This window comes from Mastigoproctus giganteus, chromosome 5 (assembly GCF_048544385.1).
Source record: "Mastigoproctus giganteus isolate SK-2022 chromosome 5, ASM4854438v1, whole genome shotgun sequence".
In the NCBI taxonomy this organism is placed as follows: Eukaryota; Metazoa; Arthropoda; class Arachnida; order Uropygi; family Thelyphonidae; genus Mastigoproctus; species Mastigoproctus giganteus.
The window spans coordinates 11,232,924-11,252,399 of NC_143579.1; the positions used below are offsets into that span (position 1 = coordinate 11,232,924).

Sequence of the window (19,476 nt, forward strand, 5' to 3'; positions counted from 1 at the left end):
ATCCTGAAGGCAGCTGAGACCAATGAATATGTTGGCTATTTAATGTATCATTTATATTTTCAATAGGAGAATGGAACTAGTTGAAAAAAATTGTCCCTGACATTAAGAAGCATAATTAATTCAGACAAAGTGAACTACACAGCAACTTACTGAACACAAAAAAGGCACACGTTCAAGAATTTTGCATAATCTCCTTCTTAAATCAGTATTAGACACAAATGTACAAGGGAAGTTTGCAAGGTTTTTAGACACTCATAGAAGGAATGCTGGAAAGTTGTAAAAATTCATTTATGTTTCTACATACTCCACCTTAAGTCAACACACTTTTTGGAATGATCCATTACCATTCATAACCCACTCAAATAAAATTCAGAAGTTTTTGAATTTTATTTGAGTTTAAACTCAAACCATTGACTGCATCGATCATACCATTTTCACCGGTGAATATCTGTCCTTCCAAGTCTTTGTTGAGATTTGGAAATAGAAAATAGCCTGATGGAACCAAATACAGCATGTGGGTCAGATTCTGTAATAGTTCAAACCCAAAGTCATGCAGTGTTGCCTGAGTTACAAATGCTGTGTGTGTGTGTGTGTGTGTGTGTGTGTGTGTGTGTGTGTGTGTGTGTGTGTGTGTGTGTGTGTGTGTGTGTGTGTGTGTGTGTGTGTGTTCATTGTTGTATTACTTATGATTAAAGATGAGTGGAAAACTGCTAGCTTGGGAAGATTCATACACTAAAAGATTAACAGTAGCCGCAGCAGAGGCGAAAGCGATTCTTGCAATGCTTCTATTGTAATGAGCAGCAGCCTAGAGAGCAAGTTGCTGGGGACTTCAAGAGCTTCTGGGATTCATCACCGAAAAAATAAATAGATGGGCTGTGTTAGGGTAGCTAAGAATAAGAACAGGTGCATGTATACTTGCGTGTACACCAATGCTAGGAGTGTAGTAAATAAATTTCATGAATTTGAGGTGCTGGTAAAAACATCAAATACTGTTGGGATGTCAGAGACGTGGTGTCACAGAGACATGAGGTATGCAGAATTGGAATTCGGGGAGTACAATGTGTACAGGAAGGATAGACAGGATAGGAAGGGAGGAGGGCATATGCTATTAGTTAAGAAACACAAAATCTAAGGAAGTGCATCCAGTTTATATGGGTGGACAGTGCAGTGTTGAGTCAGTTTGGTGTGACATAAGCACTGGAAAAGCAAAACTGAGAATAGGAATGTGCTATAGGCCTAATCACTCTGATGAGTATAATGAACAGCTGTACAGAGAAATAGTGGGCCAGTAAATCAGATAGTCATATAATGGGGGATTTTAATTTCCCAGATATTGACTAGAACTTGTGGGTTGGTCATTCTCACACTAGCAAGCCTTTTGTGGATTTATTGGATGATTGTTTTCTACAGCAGCATGTTTGAGAGGTAACTAGGAGTAATATTCTTGATCTGATTATCAGCAGTAATTCTTCATACATTAAGAATCTGCAGATAAAGGAACCACTAGGAGGCAATGATCATAGTGTGCTGATGTGGGATTTCCTCAAAGAGGTAATTACCATTGAGGGTAAAGGGAAGGGTTTTGCTTTTGTTAACTATGGAGGTCTGAGACAATTTTTATAGTCTATACAGTGGGTCTGATGATGTTAAAAACAGCAAATTCTAAATAGGAAGCATTCAAAAAATTAACCTTGTAAGCTACTAGGCTTTTCATACTAACAAATATTATTCAAGGTTTAGGCCTAAATGGATGTCAGATGAACTAATGAGACCTTAGCATTTTAGCATTAGCATTAGGAGAGGCACCACGATGCAAGAAAGCAAGCTTATGCAGCATCAACCAAAAAAAAAAAACAAAAAAACCCTCCAATTTCACTCACAATTCACTCCAGTTGCTTGTCTAGCTCACCCTTAAATTTATTTAGGCTATCAAATTCCACAAAAAGGGATGGAAGTCTGTTCCACCAACCAACTACCCGCTTGCTAAAGGCAAACTTCCGCACATCGATCCTACATCTGTCTTTCCTCAATTTGAATTTATGACCTCTCAGGTGATTATTCTGAACAAGGAGTATCCCATCAGCATTGAGCATGCTCAAACCATTCAAGATTTTATACAACTCAATCAGATCACCTCTCAGGTGCCTAGTCTCCAGACACTGTAATTTGCAAAACTTAAGCATTTCTTTGCAAGAGCAATCCTTTGTACCAATCACTAATCTTGTTGCTCTTCTCTGTACTCCTTCCAACAGCTCTACATCCTTCTTAAGATGAGGCCTCCAGACTTGTATACAGTACTCAAGGTGTGGCCTGACCATTGCCTAATACAAGGGGATAATCACCTTCTTATCCCTGCTAGAAAAATTCCTGTATATAACATTGACAAGACACCACGAGCTACTCTTGCAGACCATCTGCACTGCTCAAAAAACTTCATATCTGCCTGCACAATTACCCCCAAGTCCTTTTTGTTCTCTACAACTGTCAGTGTTGTACCACAGAGTTGATACATTACTTTGGGGTTACTGCTTCCCTATGTAGTACTTTACATTTGTCAATGTTAAATTTCATTTACCACCTCTCAGCCCATCTGCTCAACTTTTCTAGATCCTGTTACAACAATTCTGTTAACAACCCTGCCAACCTTCATATCGTCTGAAAACTTGGACACTAAGCTTGATACACCATCATAAATATCATTTATAAATACAGAAAACAATAATGGACCCAAAACTGAACCCTGCGGGACTCATTATGTCAGTGCTCATCGTGGACATTAGTCCACGATGAGCAATGACCATTGATTACCACTCTCTGTCTTCTCCTACTCAACCTTCCTTTTATCCATAGCAGCAATTTGCCTCCAATGCCACACTGCTCCAATTTGTGCAGCAGTCTTCCATGTGCAACAGTATCAAAGGCTTTTCTAAGATCCAAATATATGATATCAAAGTTATTCTTTGCATCCAGTTCCTTTGTTACTACATCATAGTATCCAATCAAATTATTCAGACACGACTTTCCCTTAACAAAACCATGCTGTGTCTGAGCTATAATTGACAGGATCATCTAGACAAGACTTCTTCATGAAGTCTTGTCTAGATGATCCTGCAGTTCTTCTTTTACCAGTGTCTTCGTTAATTTTCCTGGAACAGAAGTTAAACCAACAGGTCTATAATTACTTTTTGTGTCACCCTTTGATCCTCCTTTGTGAATTGGCGTCACATTTGCACATCTCCAGTCCATGGGTACCTCCCCTGAGTCCAAAGAAGCTCTCATAATTATGACTAAGGGTTTGCTTTCTTCCTTTGCTGCCTCCTTTAATATAACTGGATAGATCCCATTCCCCCCCGGGTGCCTTTTTTATGTTTAACTTCAACAATTTCTCCTCCACTTTCCTCTCAGTTATTACAAAATCATCTCGCTCTCTATCAGAGTTCAATTCAACTCTGGCATTCCCCTCCCCAAATAACTCCTCATGTGTGAATGTTAGGGCTTGCAAACCGGTTTTAAAAACCGGTTAAATCCGGTTTTCATATTAAGTTGTTAAAACCGAAACCGAGCTTCTAAAACCAGATTCAAATATTTATATTTATTACTCTTAATGTCTAAGATGAAGTCAAATGTATGGAATTATTTTGCTCGAAAAACAAAGATGAAGCACAATGTTCGAAATGTCAGAAGATAATGAAGTCATCTGGAGGATCTACATCATCTTTGATGTTGCATTTAAAGAAAATGCATCAGATTGACATTAAACAAGATAACAGTGAACCTCCCGTAAAAATGGTAAGAACAGAAAATTTTATCGTTAAAAAATCTATGGAAGAAGAGATTTCAAAATTAGCTGCTTTAGATGGATTTTCTTTTAATTCAATTGCCAAGACTGAGTTTATACAATCAAGCCTTCACCTTCAGAGAAATAAATACGATAAATTACCACCAGCCTCAGTGAATGGAGTTAAAAATATGGCTCTAAATTATTATAAAACTAAGAAAGAAGAACTCATTCAGCATTTCAAAAATTCATTGGTTTTGGGTGCACCGTATTCATTGACTCTAGACGAATATACGTCTATACAAAATAAAAGGTATCTGAATATAAATGTGCATTCAAAAGACAATCATTGGTCGCTAGGTCTTATTGAGATTAATGGTTCACTTGATAGCAGAAGAACTGAGCAAATTATGAATGGACACTTGAAGGAATTTTGTTTGAACTTGGATGAGGATATTGTTCCACCACCGATGGAGCAGCAATGATGATTAAGTTTGGCAAGAAAATTACGCCTAATCATCAACGATGTATAGCCCATTGTATACATCTGTCAGTTATAGATGTATTTTATGAAAAAGCAATCAGTTATGGTGCCACAGTCTCTGAGTCTCCCAAAGACAATGAAGAAAATGAAAATAATGAAGAAAGTAGAGATGATGAAGAAGTTGAAGAAAGACAGAACGGCATGCTTTATCAAACCGACTTTACTGATGAGCTCATTTATTTATTCAATCCAATGGCCAATATTGCACAAACTATTAGCAAAGTCAGAAAAATTTGCAAGCTTTATCGAAAATCGCCTACCAAAAATGACATATTACAAAATTTTGTTAAAGCAAAATTTAATGGGAAAGAACATAAACTTATATTAGATTGCAAAACTAGATGGGATAGCACATTCTATATGATTGAGAGATTTTTGAAATTGAAAAATTGCATTCCAAATGCTTTATGTGCAGTACAGTCAACTGAAGCTGTGTCTGACAATGACTGGAAAACACTTGAATTGCTATGTGAAACTTTGTGACCAGTTGAAATGATTCTAAAGGCTATAACCCCAGAAGATACAGACTTACTTAAAGCAGAGTCTTCAATAGAATTTCTGCTTGCTAAGCTTGATACAGCAGAAAACCCATTTGCTTTAAAGTTTCACCAAAGCCTTTTGTAGCGTTACAATGCAAGACGAAATTGCCAAACTGTGGCTTTGCTGAGCTATCTACACAACCCCAAAAAGTTTAGGAAAGAAGATTCAGGTTCAAGAACTTTTGATGTTCCAAGCAAGCAAGTTTTGAAAAAGCACGCTGAAGAGATTTATCAGAGATTATTTGCAAAACATTCCGAAGGAGTCTTAGCGTTGAATGAAGAACTGAAAATAAACGAAACTGTTCTTTTAGAAGAAAACAAAGACTCGTCTAGTTCCGATGTTGGAGATACACTCATGCGAGAGTATGATAGTGTAATAAAGAGATTAACTGAATAGCCTTCAAAATATCTGAGTGAATTGGAAATCAGCAAAGAATTTAAAATTTTGGAGGCAACTAGCAGTAGAAGTGAAAAGCTAGAGAAAGTTTATAGAGCACTGCTGACCATTAAACCAACAAGTGTCCAATCTGAGAGAGTGTTTTCGATCACTGGTCTCTTTAACACAAAAATAAAGTCAAATCTATCACGAAAAAAGATTAATACACTGTGATTTTTAAAAGATCATTTTCAGAAAAAAGCTGAGCAATAAATAGTAAAGTAATTTCCCCAAGCTTTTTTTTTTTCACATTTGTTTTATTTATTTATTATTATTATTATAGGGCTTATTATTATTTTGTTTACTATACAAGAAGATAGTTTTTATTCAAAGAATTTGAATACAATTTGTAATTTTGTATAATCTCAAGCTTGTTACTTTTTTCTTCTTCTTCTTCTTTAATGCTGCCGAATGGCGTTTGCGACTTCGTTTTGATATTGTTCTCTGTCTAGCGCTGCGTGTAGAATTTGTGCTGTTGTCATGTGAAGCCAGGTGTTGATGTTATCTAGCCATGCCATTTTCGGTCTGCCTGGGCGTTTCTTGCCTTCGATCTTTCCCTCCAGGATGAGTGGTAGTAGGTGATATTTTTGTTGGTTCCTAGCGATGTGACCTAGGTATTTGCATTTCCTGCTGATGATGGTTTTGAGCAGGTCCCGTTCCGTGTGCATGTCCTGCAGGACCTGTGCGTTGGTTATCTTGGCTGTCCACGGAATTTTCAGCATTCTTCGGTAGAGCCACATTTCGAAGGCCTGGAGCTTTTTTGTAGTAGCTGATGTTAGAGTCCAGGTTTCTACACCGTTACTTTTTTGGAGCATTTTAATTTTTTTATTTTTTTGACTATAAGAGGTGATAGATTTTGTTTAAAAGATTTGATTACGATTTGTACAATCTACCCAAGTTAAATAAATACCCGTGTTATAAGCTTTTAATTATTTTTCCTAAGTCTGAGAAAATTGGTTTTAAAACCGGTTTTAAGAGTAAACTTCGGTTAAACTTGGTTTTGAAATTTCTCGGTTTTATGGAAGTCCTAGTGAATGTAGAAGCAAAATACTCATTTAGTTTGTTAGCCACCTGAGCAGGATCATCAACAGTTGAACCATCAATATCCAGTGGACCAATATGATTCATCCCTTTCCCTCTAGAGTTTACATAGGTAAAGTACTCTTTGCTGTTTTTCTTTGCATCCTTTGTCAAATATTTCTCATAATCTGCCTTTGCCTGCCGAATCTCCTTTGTGACTTGGTTACAGACCAGCTTATATCTATCATAAGCTTCCATGTCACCCATTAATTTATATATATCCCATGCATTTTTTTTCTCTGCCATAGGTCTCATTAGTTCATCTGGCATCCATTTAGGCCTAAACCTTGAACAATATTTCTTAGTTGGTATGTAAAGCCTAGTAGCTTCCAAGGTTAATTCTTTGAATGCTTCCCATTTTGAATTTACTGTTGGTAACATCATCAGTTGGTCCCACGGCGCTTCCGTAGCCAGGTGGGAAGGAGCAGCAGTGCGTAGCACACTCTTCTTGATTAGATAGGGGTTTGAGCCCGTCGCCACCAAATACGGAGGATGTGGAAAGGTCAGGGAATGACCACAGCATATTTACGGAGCAATATGGCCGTAGTTGCTGCCCCTGCCCACCTGGCTATGGAGGCGCAGTGTTTACTTGTACTGCAATGACTTCCAGCAGTCTCTGAAATACCCTGCACCTTGTTTTCCAGGCTACTTGCTCATTCCAGTAGAAGCAGTGCAAGAATCACTTTCACCTCTGTCAGTGGCTACTGTTAATCTATAAGTCCTTGTATCCTCCTCCAAGCTAGCAGTTTTCCGACCCACCTAACACTGCCTCGATAGCATCAGCAAATATTCTTGCACCCTTTCTATTTAATTGTATCCCATCCCTGTAGAAGCAGTCTCTTCTGTTAACTGTTAATATGTGGTAGAGAAGAAAAATGCATGGGATAAGAATAAATAATAGGTGGCACAGAAGTTTATGGAAGATATAAACTGGCCTGTAATCAGGTCACTAAATAGGTTAGGCAAGCAAAGGGTGATTATGAGGAATGTTTGGCAAAGAATGCAAAGAAAAACAGCAAAGAGTTCTTTACTTATGTAAACTCTAGAAGGAAGGGAATGAATCACATTGGTCAACTTGATATTGATGGTTCAACTGTTGATGATCCTGCTTAAGTAGCTAACAAACTGAATGAGTATTTTGCATCTTCATATACTCACAAGGAATTTCTTTAATTCAAGTTTGTTTAATTCAGTGAGGAAAATACCAGAGGTGTATTAAACTATGGTAGTGAGTTAAATGATTTTTTAATAACTGATTGGAAAGTGGGGATAAATTATTGATGTTAAACCTAAAAAAGCACCTTGGGTGGACGGAATATATCCAGTTATATTAAAGGAGGCGGCAAAGGAAGTAAGCAAATCCTTAGCCATAATTATGAGAGCTTCCTTGGACTCAGGGGAGGTACCTGTGGACTGGAGATGTGCAAATGTGACTCCAATCCACAAAGGAGGATGTGGCACCTTCGTAGCCAGGTGGGCAGGAGCAGCAGTGCATAGTACATGCTTCTTGATTAGACCGAGGTTCAAGCCCATGACCACCAAATACGGAGGATGCGGAAAGGTCAGGGAATGACCACCGCATATTCCTGGAGCAATATGGCCTTAGTTGCTAATGCTCCTAAAAACAAAATAACAACAACAACAACAAAGGAGGATCAAAGGGTGACACAAGTAATTTCAGACCTGTTAGTTTAACTTCTTTTCCAGGGAAATTAATGGAGGCACTGGTTAAAGAAGAACTGCAGTATCATCTAGACAACACTTTGGTTATAGTTCAGGCACAGCATGGGTTTATTAAGGTTTATTAAGGGGAAGTCTTGTCTGACCAATTTGATTGGATACTGTGATGTGGTCACAAAGGAACTGAATGCAAAAAATAATTTTGATATCATATACTTGAATCTTAGGAAAGCTTTTGATTCAGTTGCAAATGGAAGACTACTGTACAAATTGGAGCAGTATGCCATTAAGGGCAAAATGCTGCTATGGATAAAGGGATGGTTCACTGGGAGAAGACAGAGAGTGGTAATCAATGGACACTGCTCTTCGTGGATTAACGATAGTGGACCCCCCCCCCCAAGGTTCAGTGTTGGGTCCATTGTTGTTTTCTCTATTATTAATGATATTGATGAAGGTATATCATCCACTAACTTGATGCCATTGCTGTGTTGTAGCGTTAGCCACCCATCAAAGAATGCATTCCAGCAATAGGGACCTAGATCTCTGCGGGCTGCCTCTTGTGACTTCTCTGTTTACCTTATATGTGCCTATGGTGATGACCAGGTTTCTTTACTCAAACGAATTTGCAATAAGTTGATATATTGGAGCCAAGACTCAAGCCTCCCCGAACTGCTCAGGAATGTTTTGTCACCATACAGTGTCAAGGGCCCCTTTGAAGTCCACAAAGAGGCTGAGGACTTACTTGGAGTCGCTAGAGGCGGTTATGTCCATTACTTCTTTGATGGCATCTATAGTACAATGTCCCTTAGTAAATCCAAATTGCCTTGGATAGTGCAAACTTCTACTACTCTAGTCTGTTAGAAATTGGTGGACAATTAATTTCTTGAGGACCTTTCTTTTTTTTTTTTTTTTGGTAGTTGTTGGCACATCAGCTTCTGTGGCCATAATGCACCTCCCAAGGTTTTTTGCAGTACTTTGATCCAAGTCCAAGGCAGGATACAAAACTGCGACCTTTGGGTTGCTAGGCAGGCACTTTACCCACCCGGCTAGCCCGGTCGGCCAGGACCTTTCCCATGATTAGGAGCAGTGTGATCAGCCTATAAGAAGATGGGTCATTGATTGGTTTATCTGGGTTTTTTAGCAGTATTTTTAAATTTGCTCTCTTACAGGGCCTGGGGAAGGTTCCTCCTTCAAGGCAGGTATTCATTATACCTGGACAGGTATGTGCCCAGATCTTCTTTAGTACCTCCATTTTGACAAGATTGTGGCTGGGGCACTTTCCATTATTCTTAGACTGTATTGCTGCCATTATCTCTTCCTGTGAGAACGGTTCCTCTTCCGGAGTACCAGAGTAGTGAGATGTTGGAACCTCGTGTTTGTTTGTAGCATACCCTCTGGGTACATGGCATCCTGATGGATTATCTGGTCCAGGATGGCATTCATCGTTTCCTCCCATGAGAGGTTTTGATATCCTAATATCGAGGAATATATTTCATTTGGGTTAGATTTTTCGGTCACCAGTTTATATGCAATTCCCCATGGGTCTGAGCTTTCCCAGGAGTCCTTTTCTTTATAAATTGCATTGTGATATATTCTTCTGGCATCCTTGTATCTTTCCTGAAGCCTGCTGATTTCTTCGAGGCATCTGTTGTTTTGTTTGGTAGTCCTTTCGGGCAGGTGTCATGTCTTTTTTCATCCAGTTCAGATGTGCCATCCACCAGGGCACCTGGTTTTTGCGCCTTAGTCTCCTGTTAAATGTGCCATCACAAACCGACCTGATCAAACTTTTGAATTTCAAGAGCATGGACATTGGCTGATAAGGTGGGGATTGTTTGGAGGATTGCTTCTATAGCTGTTGGCTTTCATTGTTGAGTGACTTTTCTCCAGTTACCATTGTGGATTTTGTACCTTGTGAAGTCTTGGCTGTGTCGTTCCATCCTCTATGATTTGGAATAGTAAAGATTGAATGTGATAGCATTATGGTTACCTACCTGGTCCAAGAGTTATGGATCTGCCAGTCTGCAATGCAATGGCCAAGGGTTCTGTTCGAGATGGTCAGGTGGGTGCCCTGCTGGGTTGTAGAACATGAGGGTGTTTGAATCCAAGGATTCTTTAAGTAGTTCCCCTTTGGGGTCAGTCTGTGGGCTATTCCATACTAACAGATGCCAATGCATCTTCCAGGGAGGAAGATGCATTGGCATCCAGAATGTGCATATTGTTCATTTATAATTTTTGAAAGATTATTCATAATGAATCTTTGACAGTTAAGCTGGAGTATCTTTCTACATCTCTTATTATTCCTTTAGGATTTCTATCCATGATCTCTTCTTAGTTTAATATTTTCTTGAGCCTTTAGGTATTCTGGGCATCCGGGATCTCTGTATGAATGAGTATCCTTTTTCTTCTTTAATTTACAGTTGGGACAGGTCTCAGGAGAATCTCTATTTAGGCACTCTGTAATGATTTCCCACTCTGCCACAGTGACCATATGTTGGATCTTCTTGACGGCAGGTTTTAGAGGAGAGGCCATAGTTGAGACACTTATAGCATTGCTGTGCTATTGTGAAGTCTTTCACTGAGTGCATGGATCATTCCACAAATACTCTTTTACATGAGTTGAATATAGCCATGGATATAGAGTATATACCAGTCACAAGATGTTTTAAATGCCCAAGATATGAGCACTAGTTTCAATCATGCCCACAAAAAAAAGTTCTTGTGGCCACTGTGTAGGCAGGGGCCACGTCTACAAGGACTGTCTCCAAAGCTAACCTCCCCACCATGATGTGCCAGCAGTAAGACTGCTAGGAAAAAAATTACAACCACTCTTGCAGAGATGCCAAGTGCCACACATACCTAAAAGTAGTAGAACAGACAAAACTCAAGATAAATTATTGCCTCACACCACAAAACAGTAATAAACACAGAGCTTAAAATTGCACAGCTAAATCGACAGAGATTCAGGGTAGTGGTGGATGAGATCAGATTTCAATGGACGCTTCTCTTTTGTGGACTAATTAATTTTATTAATAGAGTCGCCCAGGGTTCGGTGTTGCGTGTAGTGCTACACGTAGGGTGGTAAAAAATGAAAAAGACTTTTTTTTTTTTTTTTTTAATATAAAAAATACAAGAGGTATTAGAACCTATAGTACTTAGTACCGTGCTTGGGGTTGAAGGTTGAGAAGATGAAAGAAGATATTTGTTGACATTGGACTTGAACTTCTGTAGACTGTAATTTTCAAGAAATACGTGTGAAGGAAGGTTGTTCCAGAAAAACGGCAGTTGAATGAATAAACGAGGAAGATGAAAAGTTGGTTCTGTGAGTTTGAAGTTGGACAGCAAATGGATGTTGGCTGGTTGCGGCACATGTTCGGACTGTTTTGAAAGAGAGAGCAGGAATTATAGAAGCCGATTCAGAATAACAGTGCCCATGGAAATATCTGTAGAAGAGGCATGTAGCAGAAACAGTACGTCTATGGGACAGCGAGTGGAGAGACTCTGTTAGAGATGAATCATTAATTAACCTAATTGCCCTCTTCTGAATGGAATCAAGAAGCCTGAGAGAGGTTTTGGGGGCACCACCCCAGATGTGGGAACAATATTCCATGGTAGGGCGGATCTGCGATTTGTACAGAGTGAACAGCTGTTTGGAAGAAAAGTAACGCCGAGAGTGAAAGAGAAAACAAAAGTTTTTTAAATGGAGAGGAAGCAATATTTGTAATGTGCCTGTGCCAAGAGATTAGAAGTCAGGGTAATTCCCAAAAGAGATATAGCATTTTGCCTAGAAATCGGAGTGTCACCAAAGATAAGCATAGGAGCAGAAGAATCCTTTCTGCGAGATATAAGACAAGACTGAGTTTTAGAAGGATCGAAATCGACTAAGTTGTCTTCACCCCACTGGAGAATTACCTGGAGATCGGCAATTAAGGAATTGGGAGCAGATTTTTGAAAAGTTGAAGCTGATTGAGCAGGGCAAAGTTTCTCAAAATGAAAAGTGGAATGCAATGTGCTATCATCAGCAAAACTATGGATAGGATTTCCAGTCAATGGAAGAAGGTCATTAATATACAAGAGGAAAAGAGTGGGTGAAAGAACTGAACCTTGGGGGACACCAACATTAGTGGAGAAGTTAGAAGACACAGAGTCATCTACCATCACCCTCAGTGAGTGATCAGAGAGAAAACTGGATAACCAATTACAAAAAACAGTAGGCAAACCATAAGAGGGAAGCTTGTTTAGAAGACCTTTATGCCAAACACAATCGAAAGCCTTTGAGATGTTCAGAGCAACTGTATGAGTTTCACCAAACTTTTCAATTGAATTAGTCCATAAATGAATAACATAAGACAATATCACCAGTGGATCGACACTGGTGGAATCCATACTGGCGATCGTAAATCAGACGGAAGGTTTCTAAGTAGTTTAAGAGTTGGTGGTTAATTGATTTCTCCATTACTTTAGAAAGAGTAGAAGTAATTGCAATGGGACGATAATTGGATGGGAGGGATTTATCACCCTTTTTAGCAACTGGCTGGATATGAGCAAATTTCCAAGCAGAAGGGAAAACACCTTTGGAATAAGAAAGTGAATAAAGGCGGCAAAGAACAGGAGTAAGTTCAGGAGCACAGGTTTTGAGAACAAGTGGAGAAATACCATCAGGACCTGGAGCTTTCTTAGCATCAAGATTCGTCAAAATCCTTCTGACATCCTTTTGACGGAAGACCACAGGCGGCATTGAATGGAGGCATTGGGAATGGTGGGAGGTGTTTTACCAAGATCTTTAATACATGAATTCGAAGAAAAATAGGATGCTAGCAGGTCAGCTTTATCCATGGCTGAAGTGACAACAGAACCATCTGGTTTTCACAAATAGGTGGGAGCAGAGATGGGAAAAAGTTGCGGCCAGTAGCTTTGGCAAGAGACCAGAATGCTCGGCACCATTAGGGCGAGTAGCAAGTTTTCTACTCTTAGCCTGTTCAAACTCTAGTTTGGACTGATTAATAACTGCCTTACAATTGTTGCGAGCTTTGATGTAGGCAGAAAATGAACCTGAAGAATTAGAAACAAGCCAATTATGATATGCAACATTCTTCTCTTGAACAGCCTTAGCACATTTATTGGAAAACCAAGGTTTTGATAAAGGACGAGATTTTAAAGTGGAGTGTGGGATAAAGGATTCCATTCCTGCAAGAATAAGCTCACTGACAGGATCTGAGCATACGTTGACATCAGAAGTTTTGAAACAGTAATCCGACCAAGGAAAACAAGAAAAGAAATCTCAGAGGTCATCCCATTTTGCATTCTTGTAATGCCAAACAATATGAGGTTGGGAATAGCCATGAGATAAAGGCTCCATTGGAGAAGAGACAATAACCAAGTTATGATCTGAGGTGCCTAAAGGACCTCTCACTTTGACTATGTACTTAGAAGTGTTGTTTGTGAAAAAAGGGTCAAGCATGTTGGCTGTATGGTTAGGATTGTCCTGTATTCTTGTAGGTAAAAGAACAATCTGTGTAAGGTCATTAATAATTGCAAAAACCTCAGCATCTCGACCATCTGGGTTGGTGTGACTAGAAAACAGAAGCCAGCCGGAGTTGTGAACCTTAAAACCACCAAGGAAAATTACTTCACTGTTAGGAAAGTTAAACTGGAGAAAGTCAAGTTGCAAAGAGAGGAATAAAAGAATTCCAAGTGACTAGTGGAGTTGGTAGAACGGTAGAGGCAACAGATGAATTTGACACAATGAGGTAGAGAGATTTTAAGCCAGAGAAGATTGAAAAGAGGAGATTCCAAATTACCAAGTCTCTGATAGGGAATATTGGAATGGACATATGCACAAGTACCACCTTTGAGGCGAAAGGAATCATACAACGAATAATTTGGGCAACTGAGATGAACAGTAATTGAATCAACCGATAACTGAGATTCTGTCAGAAAAAGTACATAGGGTTTGGCAGACTGCAAGTGGAAATGGGCATGGTTGAGATTAGAATTGAGACCACGTATATTTGTGAAATGAATTAGGAAGTGTTTGTGAGGTTTAGATCTTTTCGCAGATAAGCTTACTCTATTAGTTTCACAATTCATAGTGTATTCAATAGTGAAAAAAAGTGGGTGGGACACACTGGACATATATGGCATACACATGGTAAGAATATACCCAAATCCTTGACATAATGTGGCCTCGACAATGCCTCCTGCATACACACTACTCAGACTCCCTCCAGTCACTATCTGGCAGAGTAGAGGTAGCAAGATTATACACTAGCTGATCTGGAAGCCTCCTAAAGAGTTACCAATAGGTTCGGTCTGGTGTACTAACTAGCGGCCGGCCTGCAAACACTGTTTTACAGCTGTACCCTCAAAATGTACGGAAGATTGGATCTCGCCACAACGTTCATCATAACCTCCAAAGTCATCACTGATACTGCATGATGGAATAGATAGGGAAGGGTTGACCGAAACTTAGCTCTGGAGACTAAACATGGGTTCCACCACTTCAAGCCTCCAATAAGCAAAGTGGTGGTATTGCGCCGGTTGATGAGAGTCATCTTCCACCTTGTACTGCCTGGTAACACAGAAGGGCAGCATTTCGCCATGTGGTGTGGGTGTCACACCTCATGGAGGAATGCCAGAGTAATTGTGCAGTCAATCAGATACGAAGTGTTCTGAGGAATGCAGACAGGCTGCCAGAGCAGTTCATGGGGTGTTGTCAATGATATAGAAGAATTTTGCTAGTCGGGAAATATAGGTGATTATCCCTTTTTATAAGGCAATGGTCAGGCCACACCTTGAGTATTGTGTACAGGTCTGGAGGCTTCGTTTAAGGAAGGATATAGAGTTGCTTGAATGTGTACAGAGAAGGGCAACAAGATTGATGAGGGGAATGAAGGGGTGCTATTACAAAGAAAGTCTTAAGTTCTGCAAATTGCAAGGGATGTAGACTATGCACCTGCGAGGTGATCTGATTTTTTTTTTTTTTTTTTATGAAAACCCCAAACGCCATAGGTATTAGAACCAATAGTGCTGAGTACCGTGCCTGGGTTGGACATTGAGAAGACAAAAAATATTTGTTGACATTAGACTTGAAATTCTGTAGACTAATTTTTGTTCCAGAAAATGGCAGTTGCATAAATAAACATGGATGATGAAAAGTTGGTTCTGTGAGTTTGAAGTTGGACAGTAAATGGATTTTCGCTGATGGCGGCACGTGTTCGGACTGTTTTGAAAGAGAGAGCGGAATTATAGAAACCAATTCAGAAGAAGTATCTGTAGAAAAGGCATGCAACCTTTTCTACAGATGCTTCTATCAGTTAGAGATGAATCATTAATTGACCTAACTGCACTCTTCTGAATGGAATCTAGAAGTCTGAGAGAGGTTCTGGGCACTGCCCCAGATATGGAAACAATATTCCATATTAGGATGAATTTGTGATTTGTACAGAGTGAACAGCTGTTTGGAAGAAAAGTAATGCTGAAAGCGAAAGAGAAAACCAAGTTTTTTAGATGCAGACAAAGCAATATTTGTAATGTGCTTGTGCCAGGAGAGATTAGAAGTCAGGGTAATCCCCAAAAGAGATATATCATCTTTCCTAGAAATCGAAATGTCACCAAAGATAAGCATAGGAGCAGAAGAATCCTTTTTGCGAAATATAAGGCAAGACGGAGTTTTCAAAAGATTGAAATCAACTAAGTTTTCTTTGCGCCACCGGAGAATTACCTGGAGATCGGCATTTAAGAACTTGGTAGTGGATATTTGAGAAGTTGAAGCTGATTGAGCAGGGAAGGCGCTTCCATAGCCAGGTGGGAAGGAGCAGCAGTGCGCAGCACACACTTCTTGATTAGACCGGGGTTCGAACCCGTCACCACCAAATACGGAGGATGCCTAAAGGTCAAGGAATGACCACCGCATATCCCGGAGCAATATGGCCTTAGTTGCTAATGCTCCTAAAAAAAAGATTGAGCAGGGCGAGGTTTCTCAAACTGGGAAGTGGAATGCAATGTTATAATAAGAAAAACTATGGATAGGATTTCCGGTTAATGAAAGAATATACAAGAAGAAAAGAGTGTGGGAAAGAACTAAACTTTGGGTGTACCAGCATTAGTGGAGAAGTTAGAAGACAGAGAGCCATCTACTATCATCCCTAGTGAGCGGTAAGAGAGAGAGAACGGGATAACCAATTACAAAAAAACAGTTGGCAAACTGTAAGATGGAAGCTTGTGTAGGAGATCTTTGTGCCAAACAAGATTGAAAGCTTTTGATGTCAACAGCAATGGCCTGTGGTTCACCAAACCTTTCCATTGAATTTGTACATAAGCAAGAATACCACGAGTGGATCTGATGGAATCCATACTGACGATCGTCGATCAGACAAAAGGTTTCTAAATTGTTTAAGAGTTGGAAATTAATTGATTTCTTCATTACTTTAGAAACAGTAGAAGTAATTGGATGGGAGGAATTTGTCACCCTTTTTAGGAACTGGCTGGATATGAGCAAATTTCCAAGCAGAAGGAAAAACACCATTGAAATAAGAAAGTGAAAAAAGGCAGCAAAGAACAGGAATAAGTTCAGGAGCTCAGGCTTTAAGAACAAGTGGAACCATCAGGATTTAGAGCGTTCTTAGCATCAAGATTCATCAAAATCCTTCTGTCATCCTTTTCACAGAAGACTACAGTAGGCATTGAATGGAGCATTCTGGGAACAGTGGGAGGTATTTTACTGAGATCATTAATACATGAATTCGAAGAAAAACGGGATGCTAGCAGGTCAGCTTTACCCTTTGCTGAAGTGACAATGGAACCAATTGGTTTTGACAAAGGTGCGAGCAGAGATGGGCAAAAGTTGAGGCCAATAGCTTTGGCAAGAGAACAGAATGCTCAACTACCATTAGAGCAAGGAGCAAGTTTTCTACTCTTGGCCTGTTCAAAATCTAGTTTTGGACTGATAAATAACTGCTTTACAATTGTTGCGAGCTTTGTTGTAGGCAGAAAATGAAGAATTGGAAACAAGCCAATTGCGATACGCAACATTCTTCTCTTGAACAGCCTTAGCACATTTATTAGAAAACCAATGAGATTTTAAGTTGAAATGTGGAATAAAGGATTCCACACAAGAATAGTTTCACTGACACGATCTGAGCAAATGTTGACATCGGAAGTTTTAAAACAGTAATCTGACCAAGGAAAAGAAGAAACAGAATCTCGCAGGTCATCCCATTTTGCATTCTTGTAATGCCAAACAACATGAAGTTGAGAGTAGCCATGAGATAAAGGCTCCATTGGAGAAGAGACAATCACCAAGTTCTGATCTGTGGTGCCTAAAGGATCACTCACCTCGACCGTGCACTTAAAAAAAAAGGGTTCTTTGGGAGAAAAAGATCAAGCGTGTTGGCTGTATGGTTAGGATTATCTGGTATTCTGGTAGGTAAATGAACAATCTGTGCAAGGTTTTTAGTAATTGCAAAAGCCTCAGCATCTCAACCAGCTAGGTCTGTGTGACTAGAAAATGGAAGCCAGCTGGAGTTTTGAACATAAAAATCACCATGGAAAATAATCTCACTGTTAGGAAAGTTGGACTGGAGAAAGTCAAGTTGCAAAGAGAGGAAGTCAAAGAGCTCCAAATGATTAGCGGAGTTGGGAGAATGGTAGAGACAACAGATGAATTTTAAACAGTAAGGTAGAGAGATTTTAAGCCAGAGGAGATTCCAAAATTACCAGGGAATATAATAACAGGGAATATAGTAACAGACATGTGCACAAGTACCACCTTTGAGATGAAAGGAATTATACAGCAAATATTGTGGGCAACTGAGATGAGCAGTGGTTGAATCAACTGATAACTGAGATTCTGTTAGAAAAAGTACATGGGGGTTTGGCAGACTGTAAGTAGAAATGGACATCATTGAGATTAGAACTGAAACCAGGTATATTTGTGAAACGAGCTAGGAAATGTTTTGGAGGTTTTGATCTTTTTGCGCCGACCGAGCTAGCCGGGTGGGTAAAGTGCCTGCCTGGCAACCTAAAGGTCGCAGATTCGAGTCCCGCCTTGGACTTGGATCAAAGTACTGCAAAAAACCTTGGGAGGTGCATTATGGCCACAGAAGCCGATGCCAACAACTACCAAAAAAAAAAAAAAATCTTTTTGCAGATAAGTTTGCTCTATTAGTTTGACAATTCATGGTGTTTTCAATAGTAAGAAAAAGTGTGTGTGTGGGGGATGGAGACATGCTGTATGAAATTTTTGGATGTGGCGTAAGCATCGTAAGAATATTCCCAGATCCTTGACATAACATGACCTCTACAATACCCCCCACATACACACTACTCAGACTCCCTCGAGTGACTATCTTACAGAGTTGAGGCAACAAGATTATACACTAGCTAAACCGGAAGCCACCTAGAGAGTTACCAATATGTTCGGTTCAGTGTACTAACTAGCAGCCAGCCTGCAATCACCGTTTTACAGCTGTACCCTTGAAATGTAAGGAAGTTTGGATCTTGTCATGGCATTCATCATAACCTCAAAAGACTTCAATCATACTGCATGATGGAAGAGATGGGGGGGGTTGACCGGAACGTTTCTGTGAAAACTAAACATGGGTTCCACCAGTTTAAGCCTCCAATAAGCAAAGTAGTGGTATTGCACCAGTTGATGGGAGTCATCTACCACCTAGTATTGCCTAGTAACATAGAGGGGATAACATTCCTCCATGTGGTGTTGGCTCTACACCTCGACCCCTGTTTATGTTGGTTCGCACCTGGATGTCAGCCAAAGTGCACTTGCATATGGGGGATTATACTCAGGGTTACTATCTGTCCCACCATCGTGAAGGTGCAAGATTAAGGAGTATAATGTCTTGAATTGGTTGAGTAGACTCAATTCTGATGGGATTCTTCCTCTTTCTCAGAGCACGAACATGATTGGGCATAAATTCAAATTGAGGAAAGATAGTTATAGAATAGATGTGAAGAAATTTGCCTTTAGTAAGCAGGTATTTGAAGCACTTCCTAATTCATTTCACAAATATACGTGGTCTCAATTCTAATTTCAACGATGTCCATTTCCACTTGCAGTCTGCTAAACCCCATGTACTTTTTTCTGACAGAATCTCAGTTATCGGTTGATTCAACTACTGCTAATCTCAGATGCCCAAATTATTCACTGTATGATTCCTTTCGGCTCAAAGGTGGTACTTGTGCATATGTCCATTCTGATATTCGATGTCAGAGACTTGGCAATTTGGAATCTCCTCTCTTTGATCTTCTCTGGCTTAAAATCTCTCTACCTCATTGTGTCAAATTCATCTGTTGTCTCTACTGTTCTCCCAACTCCACTAATCACTTAGAGCTCTTCGACTTCCTCTCTTTGCAACTTGACTTTCTCCAGTCCAACTTTCCTAACAGTGAGGTAATTTTCCTT

The 19,476-nt window shown here is 39.7% G+C and overlaps 1 protein-coding gene across 3 annotated transcripts in view; it reads left to right on the top strand.

The window, feature by feature from the left end:
• Positions 1-19,476, top strand: part of LOC150085169 (tectonic-like complex member MKS1) — a 502,024-nt gene that overhangs the window by 388,771 nt on the left and 93,777 nt on the right. The window lies entirely within an intron of this gene.